We start from the raw sequence: 9,196 nt of genomic DNA, 5'->3' as shown, positions 1-9,196 counted from the left end.
GACCCCGACCTTCAGGATTTTGCTCTACGGAAGGGGGTGCACAAAAGTGTTCGTAATCAACCTCGGATTGTACTTTTCATCATCTAGGGGCACCGTAGGGACCGAAAAAAGTGGTTTCGCATGATAGTCCACCTCGACCCATGTCGACCCTTGCGCGACCCCGACCTTCAGGATTTTGCTCTACGGAAGGGGGTCGACTTGTGCGCAACCCCGACCTTCAGGATTTTGCTCTACGGAAGGGGGTGCACAAAAGTGTTCGTAATCAACCTCGGATTGTACTTTTCATCATCTAGGGGCACCGTAGGGACCGAAAAAAGTGGTTTCGCATGATAGTCCACCTCGACCCATGTCGACCCTTGCGCGACCCCGACCTTCAGGATTTTGCTCTACGGAAGGGGGTCGACTTGTGCGCAACCCCGACCTTCAGGATTTTGCTCTACGGAAGGGGGTGCACAAAAGTGTTCGTAATCAACCTCGGATTGTACTTTTCATCATCTAGGGGCACCGTAGGGACCGAAAAAAGTGGTTTCGCATGATAGTCCACCTCGACCCATGTCGACCCTTGCGCGACCCCGACCTTCAGGATTTTGCTCTACGGAAGGGGGTGCACAAAAGTGTTCGTAATCAACCTCGGATTGTACTTTTCATCATCTAGGGGCACCGTAGGGACCGAAAAAAGTGGTTTCGCATGATAGTCCACCTCGACCCATGTCGACCCTTGCGCGACCCCGACCTTCAGGATTTTGCTCTACGGAAGGGGGTCGACTTGTGCGCAACCCCGACCTTCAGGATTTTGCTCTACGGAAGGGGGTCTACTTGTGCGCAACCCCGACCTTCAGGATTTTGCTCTACGGAAGGGGGTGCACAAAAGTGTTCGTAATCAACCTCGGATTGTACTTTTCATCATCTAGGGGCACCGTAGGGACCGAAAAAAGTGGTTTCGCATGATAGTCCACCTCGACCCATGTCGACCCTTGCGCGACCCCGACCTTCAGGATTTTGCTCTACGGAAGGGGGTCGACTTGTGCGCAACCCCGACCTTCAGGATTTTGCTCTACGGAAGGGGGTGCACAAAAGTGTTCGTAATCAACCTCGGATTGTACTTTTCATCATCTAGGGGCACCGTAGGGACCGAAAAATGTGGTTTCGCATGATAGTCCACCTCGACCCATGTCGACCCTTGCGCGACCCCGACCTTCAGGATTTTGCTCTACGGAAGGGGGTCGACTTGTGCGCAACCCCGACCTTCAGGATTTTGCTCTACGGAAGGGGGTGCACAAAAGTGTTCGTAATCAACCTCGGATTGTACTTTTCATCATCTAGGGGCACCGTAGGGACCGAAAAAAGTGGTTTCGCATGATAGTCCACCTCGACCCATGTCGACCCTTGCGCGACCCCGACCTTCAGGATTTTGCTCTACGGAAGGGGGTGCACAAAAGTGTTCGTAATCAACCTCGGATTGTACTTTTCATCATCTAGGGGCACCGTAGGGACCGAAAAAAGTGGTTTCGCATGATAGTCCACCTCGACCCATGTCGACCCTTGCGCGACCCCGACCTTCAGGATTTTGCTCTACGGAAGGGGGTGCACAAAAGTGTTCGTAATCAACCTCGGATTGTACTTTTCATCATCTAGGGGCACCGTAGGGACCGAAAAAAGTGGTTTCGCATGATAGTCCACCTCGACCCATGTCGACCCTTGCGCGACCCCGACCTTCAGGATTTTGCTCTACGGAAGGGGGTCGACTTGTGCGCAACCCCGACCTTCAGGATTTTGCTCTACGGAAGGGGGTGCACAAAAGTGTTCGTAATCAACCTCGGATTGTACTTTTCATCATCTAGGGGCACCGTAGGGACCGAAAAAAGTGGTTTCGCATGATAGTCCACCTCGACCCATGTCGACCCTTGCGCAACCCCGACCTTCAGGATTTTGCTCTACGGAAGGGGGTGCACAAAAGTGTTCGTAATCAACCTCGGATTGTACTTTTCATCATCTAGGGGCACCGTAGGGACCGAAAAAAGTGGTTTCGCATGATAGTCCACCTCGACCCATGTCGACCCTTGCGCGACCCCGACCTTCAGGATTTTGCTCTACGGAAGGGGGTGCACACTTGTGCGACCCCGACCTTCAGGATTTTGCTCTACGGAAGGGGGTGCACAAAAGTGTTCGTAATTAACCTCGGATTGTACTTTTCATCATCTAGGGGCACCGTAGGGACCGAAAAAAGTGGTTTCGCATGATGGTCCACCTCGACCCATGTCGACCCTTGCGCGACCCCGACCTTCAGGATTTTGCTCTACGGAAGGGGGTGCACAAAAGTGTTCGTAATCAACCTCGGATTGTACTTTTCATCATCTAGGGGCACCGTAGGGACCGAAAAAAGTGGTTTCGCATGATAGTCCACCTCGACCCATGTCGACCCTTGCGCGACCCCGACCTTCAGGATTTTGCTCTACGGAAGGGGGTCTACTTGTGCGCAACCCCGACCTTCAGGATTTTGCTCTACGGAAGGGGGTGCACAAAAGTGTTCGTAATCAACCTCGGATTGTACTTTTCATCATCTAGGGGCACCGTAGGGACCGAAAAAAGTGGTTTCGCATGATAGTCCACCTCGACCCATGTCGACCCTTGCGCGACCCCGACCTTCAGGATTTTGCTCTACGGAAGGGGGTGCACAAAAGTGTTCGTAATCAACCTCGGATTGTACTTTTCATCATCTAGGGGCACCGTAGGGACCGAAAAAAGTGGTTTCGCATGATAGTCCACCTCGACCCATGTCGACCCTTGCGCGACCCCGACCTTCAGGATTTTGCTCTACGGAAGGGGGTGCACAAAAGTGTTCGTAATCAACCTCGGATTGTACTTTTCATCATCTAGGGGCACCGTAGGGACCGAAAAAAGTGGTTTCGCATGATAGTCCACCTCGACCCATGTCGACCCTTGCGCGACCCCGACCTTCAGGATTTTGCTCTACGGAAGGGGGTGCACAAAAGTGTTCGTAATCAACCTCGGATTGTACTTTTCATCATCTAGGGGCACCGTAGGGACCGAAAAAAGTGGTTTCGCATGATAGTCCACCTCGACCCATGTCGACCCTTGCGCGACCCCGACCTTCAGGATTTTGCTCTACGGAAGGGGGTCTACTTGTGCGCAACCCCGACCTTCAGGATTTTGCTCTACGGAAGGGGGTGCACAAAAGTGTTCGTAATCAACCTCGGATTGTACTTTTCATCATCTAGGGGCACCGTAGGGACCGAAAAAAGTGGTTTCGCATGATAGTCCACCTCGACCCATGTCGACCCTTGCGCGACCCCGACCTTCAGGATTTTGCTCTACGGAAGGGGGTGCACACTTGTGCGACCCCGACCTTCAGGATTTTGCTCTACGGAAGGGGGTGCACAAAAGTGTTCGTAATCAACCTCGGATTGTACTTTTCATCATCTAGGGGCACCGTAGGGACCGAAAAAAGTGGTTTCGCATGATAGTCCACCTCGACCCATGTCGACCCTTGCGCGACCCCGACCTTCAGGATTTTGCTCTACGGAAGGGGGTGCACACTTGTGCGACCCCGACCTTCAGGATTTTGCTCTACGGAAGGGGGTGCACAAAAGTGTTCGTAATCAACCTCGGATTGTACTTTTCATCATCTAGGGGCACCGTAGGGACCGAAAAAAGTGGTTTCGCATGATAGTCCACCTCGACCCATGTCGACCCTTGCGCGACCCCGACCTTCAGGATTTTGCTCTACGGAAGGGGGTGCACACTTGTGCGACCCCGACCTTCTGGATTTTGCTCTACGGAAGGGGGTGCACAAAAGTGTTCGTAATCAACCTCGGATTGTACTTTTCATCATCTAGGGGCACCGTAGGGACCGAAAAAAGTGGTTTCGCATGATAGTCCACCTCGACCCATGTCGACCCTTGCGCGACCCCGACCTTCAGGATTTTGCTCTACGGAAGGGGGTGCACAAAAGTGTTCGTAATCAACCTCGGATTGTACTTTTCATCATCTAGGGGCACCGTAGGGACCGAAAAAAGTGGTTTCGCATGATAGTCCACCTCGACCCATGTCGACCCTTGCGCGACCCCGACCTTCAGGATTTTGCTCTACGGAAGGGGGTCGACTTGTGCGCAACCCCGACCTTCAGGATTTTGCTCTACGGAAGGGGGTGCACAAAAGTGTTCGTAATCAACCTCGGATTGTACTTTTCATCATCTAGGGGCACCGTAGGGACCGAAAAAAGTGGTTTCGCATGATAGTCCACCTCGACCCATGTCGACCCTTGCGCGACCCCGACCTTCAGGATTTTGCTCTACGGAAGGGGGTCGACTTGTGCGCAACCCCGACCTTCAGGATTTTGCTCTACGGAAGGGGGTGCACAAAAGTGTTCGTAATCAACCTCGGATTGTACTTTTCATCATCTAGGGGCACCGTAGGGACCGAAAAAAGTGGTTTCGCATGATAGTCCACCTCGACCCATGTCGACCCTTGCGCGACCCCGACCTTCAGGATTTTGCTCTACGGAAGGGGGTGCACACTTGTGCGACCCCGACCTTCAGGATTTTGCTCTACGGAAGGGGGTCTACTTGTGCGCAACCCCGACCTTCAGGATTTTGCTCTACGGAAGGGGGTGCACAAAAGTGTTCGTAATCAACCTCGGATTGTACTTTTCATCATCTAGGGGCACCGTAGGGACCGAAAAAAGTGGTTTCGCATGATAGTCCACCTCGACCCATGTCGACCCTTGCGCGACCCCGACCTTCAGGATTTTGCTCTACGGAAGGGGGTCGACTTGTGCGCAACCCCGACCTTCAGGATTTTGCTCTACGGAAGGGGGTGCACAAAAGTGTTCGTAATCAACCTCGGATTGTACTTTTCATCATCTAGGGGCACCGTAGGGACCGAAAAATGTGGTTTCGCATGATAGTCCACCTCGACCCATGTCGACCCTTGCGCGACCCCGACCTTCAGGATTTTGCTCTACGGAAGGGGGTGCACAAAAGTGTTCGTAATCAACCTCGGATTGTACTTTTCATCATCTAGGGGCACCGTAGGGACCGAAAAAAGTGGTTTCGCATGATAGTCCACCTCGACCCATGTCGACCCTTGCGCGACCCCGACCTTCAGGATTTTGCTCTACGGAAGGGGGTGCACAAAAGTGTTCGTAATCAACCTCGGATTGTACTTTTCATCATCTAGGGGCACCGTAGGGACCGAAAAAAGTGGTATCGCATGATAGTCCACCTCGACCCATGTCGACCCTTGCGCGACCCCGACCTTCAGGATTTTGCTCTACGGAAGGGGGTCGACTTGTGCGCAACCCCGACCTTCAGGATTTTGCTCTACGGAAGGGGGTGCACAAAAGTGTTCGTAATCAACCTCGGATTGTACTTTTCATCATCTAGGGGCACCGTAGGGACCGAAAAAAGTGGTTTCGCATGATAGTCCACCTCGACCCATGTCGACCCTTGCGCGACCCCGACCTTCAGGATTTTGCTCTACGGAAGGGGGTGCACACTTGTGCGACCCCGACCTTCAGGATTTTGCTCTACGGAAGGGGGTGCACAAAAGTGTTCGTAATCAACCTCGGATTGTACTTTTCATCATCTAGGGGCACCGTAGGGACCGAAAAAAGTGGTTTCGCATGATAGTCCACCTCGACCCATGTCGACCCTTGCGCGACCCCGACCTTCAGGATTTTGCTCTACGGAAGGGGGTGCACAAAAGTGTTCGTAATCAACCTCGGATTGTACTTTTCATCATCTAGGGGCACCGTAGGGACCGAAAAAAGTGGTTTCGCATGATAGTCCACCTCGACCCATGTCGACCCTTGCGCGACCCCGACCTTCAGGATTTTGCTCTACGGAAGGGGGTCTACTTGTGCGCAACCCCGACCTTCAGGATTTTGCTCTACGGAAGGGGGTGCACAAAAGTGTTCGTAATCAACCTCGGATTGTACTTTTCATCATCTAGGGGCACCGTAGGGACCGAAAAAAGTGGTTTCGCATGATAGTCCACCTCGACCCATGTCGACCCTTGCGCGACCCCGACCTTCAGGATTTTGCTCTACGGAAGGGGGTCGACTTGTGCGCAACCCCGACCTTCAGGATTTTGCTCTACGGAAGGGGGTGCACACTTGTGCGACCCCGACCTTCAGGATTTTGCTCTACGGAAGGGGGTGCACAAAAGTGTTCGTAATCAACCTCGGATTGTACTTTTCATCATCTAGGGGCACCGTAGGGACCGAAAAAAGTGGTTTCGCATGATAGTCCACCTCGACCCATGTCGACCCTCGCGCGACCCCGACCTTCAGGATTTTGCTCTACGGAAGGGGGTCGACCCTTGCGCGACCCCGACCTTCAGGATTTTGCTCTACGGAAGGGGGTGCACAAAAGTGTTCGTAATCAACCTCGGATTGTACTTTTCATCATCTAGGGGCACCGTAGGGACCGAAAAAAGTGGTTTCGCATGATAGTCCACCTCGACCCATGTCGACCCTTGCGCGACCCCGACCTTCAGGATTTTGCTCTACGGAAGGGGGTCGACTTGTGCGCAACCCCGACCTTCAGGATTTTGCTCTACGGAAGGGGGTGCACAAAAGTGTTCGTAATCAACCTCGGATTGTACTTTTCATCATCTAGGGGCACCGTAGGGACCGAAAAATGTGGTTTCGCATGATAGTCCACCTCGACCCATGTCGACCCTTGCGCGACCCCGACCTTCAGGATTTTGCTCTACGGAAGGGGGTGCACAAAAGTGTTCGTAATCAACCTCGGATTGTACTTTTCATCATCTAGGGGCACCGTAGGGACCGAAAAAAGTGGTTTCGCATGATAGTCCACCTCGACCCATGTCGACCCTTGCGCGACCCCGACCTTCAGGATTTTGCTCTACGGAAGGGGGTGCACAAAAGTGTTCGTAATCAACCTCGGATTGTACTTTTCATCATCTAGGGGCACCGTAGGGACCGAAAAAAGTGGTATCGCATGATAGTCCACCTCGACCCATGTCGACCCTTGCGCGACCCCGACCTTCAGGATTTTGCTCTACGGAAGGGGGTCGACTTGTGCGCAACCCCGACCTTCAGGATTTTGCTCTACGGAAGGGGGTGCACAAAAGTGTTCGTAATCAACCTCGGATTGTACTTTTCATCATCTAGGGGCACCGTAGGGACCGAAAAAAGTGGTTTCGCATGATAGTCCACCTCGACCCATGTCGACCCTTGCGCGACCCCGACCTTCAGGATTTTGCTCTACGGAAGGGGGTGCACACTTGTGCGACCCCGACCTTCAGGATTTTGCTCTACGGAAGGGGGTGCACAAAAGTGTTCGTAATCAACCTCGGATTGTACTTTTCATCATCTAGGGGCACCGTAGGGACCGAAAAAAGTGGTTTCGCATGATAGTCCACCTCGACCCATGTCGACCCTTGCGCGACCCCGACCTTCAGGATTTTGCTCTACGGAAGGGGGTGCACAAAAGTGTTCGTAATCAACCTCGGATTGTACTTTTCATCATCTAGGGGCACCGTAGGGACCGAAAAAAGTGGTTTCGCATGATAGTCCACCTCGACCCATGTCGACCCTTTCGCGACCCCGACCTTCAGGATTTTGCTCTACGGAAGGGGGTCTACTTGTGCGCAACCCCGACCTTCAGGATTTTGCTCTACGGAAGGGGGTGCACAAAAGTGTTCGTAATCAACCTCGGATTGTACTTTTCATCATCTAGGGGCACCGTAGGGACCGAAAAAAGTGGTTTCGCATGATAGTCCACCTCGACCCATGTCGACCCTTGCGCGACCCCGACCTTCAGGATTTTGCTCTACGGAAGGGGGTCTACTTGTGCGCAACCCCGACCTTCAGGATTTTGCTCTACGGAAGGGGGTGCACAAAAGTGTTCGTAATCAACCTCGGATTGTACTTTTCATCATCTAGGGGCACCGTAGGGACCGAAAAAAGTGGTTTCGCATGATAGTCCACCTCGACCCATGTCGACCCTTGCGCGACCCCGACCTTCAGGATTTTGCTCTACGGAAGGGGGTGCACACTTGTGCGACCCCGACCTTCAGGATTTTGCTCTACGGAAGGGGGTGCACAAAAGTGTTCGTAATCAACCTCGGATTGTACTTTTCATCATCTAGGGGCACCGTAGGGACCGAAAAAAGTGGTTTCGCATGATAGTCCACCTCGACCCATGTCGACCCTTGCGCGACCCCGACCTTCAGGATTTTGCTCTACGGAAGGGGGTGCACACTTGTGCGACCCCGACCTTCAGGATTTTGCTCTACGGAAGGGGGTGCACAAAAGTGTTCGTAATCAACCTCGGATTGTACTTTTCATCATCTAGGGGCACCGTAGGGACCGAAAAAAGTGGTTTCGCATGATAGTCCACCTCGACCCATGTCGACCCTTGCGCGACCCCGACCTTCAGGATTTTGCTCTACGGAAGGGGGTGCACACTTGTGCGACCCCGACCTTCAGGATTTTGCTCTACGGAAGGGGGTGCACAAAAGTGTTCGTAATCAACCTCGGATTGTACTTTTCATCATCTAGGGGCACCGTAGGGACCGAAAAAAGTGGTTTCGCATGATAGTCCACCTCGACCCATGTCGACCCTTGCGCGACCCCGACCTTCAGGATTTTGCTCTACGGAAGGGGGTGCACAAAAGTGTTCGTAATCAACCTCGGATTGTACTTTTCATCATCTAGGGGCACCGTAGGGACCGAAAAAAGTGGTTTCGCATGATAGTCCACCTCGACCCATGTCGACCCTTGCGCGACCCCGACCTTCAGGATTTTGCTCTACGGAAGGGGGTCGACTTGTGCGCAACCCCGACCTTCAGGATTTTGCTCTACGGAAGGGGGTGCACAAAAGTGTTCGTAATCAACCTCGGATTGTACTTTTCATCATCTAGGGGCACCGTAGGGACCGAAAAAAGTGGTTTCGCATGATAGTCCACCTCGACCCATGTCGACCCTTGCGCGACCCCGACCTTCAGGATTTTGCTCTACGGAAGGGGGTCTACTTGTGCGCAACCCCGACCTTCAGGATTTTGCTCTACGGAAGGGGGTGCACAAAAGTGTTCGTAATCAACCTCGGATTGTACTTTTCATCATCTAGGGGCACCGTAGGGACCGAAAAAAGTGGTTTCGCATGATAGTCCACCTCGACCCATGTCGACCCTTGCGCGACCCCGA

This window comes from Anopheles nili (genome assembly GCF_943737925.1).
Source record: "Anopheles nili chromosome X unlocalized genomic scaffold, idAnoNiliSN_F5_01 X_unloc_3, whole genome shotgun sequence".
Taxonomy (NCBI): domain Eukaryota; kingdom Metazoa; phylum Arthropoda; class Insecta; order Diptera; family Culicidae; genus Anopheles; species Anopheles nili.
The sequence above is the reverse complement of the archived record's forward strand: the minus strand, read 5'-3'. Positions refer to the sequence as shown.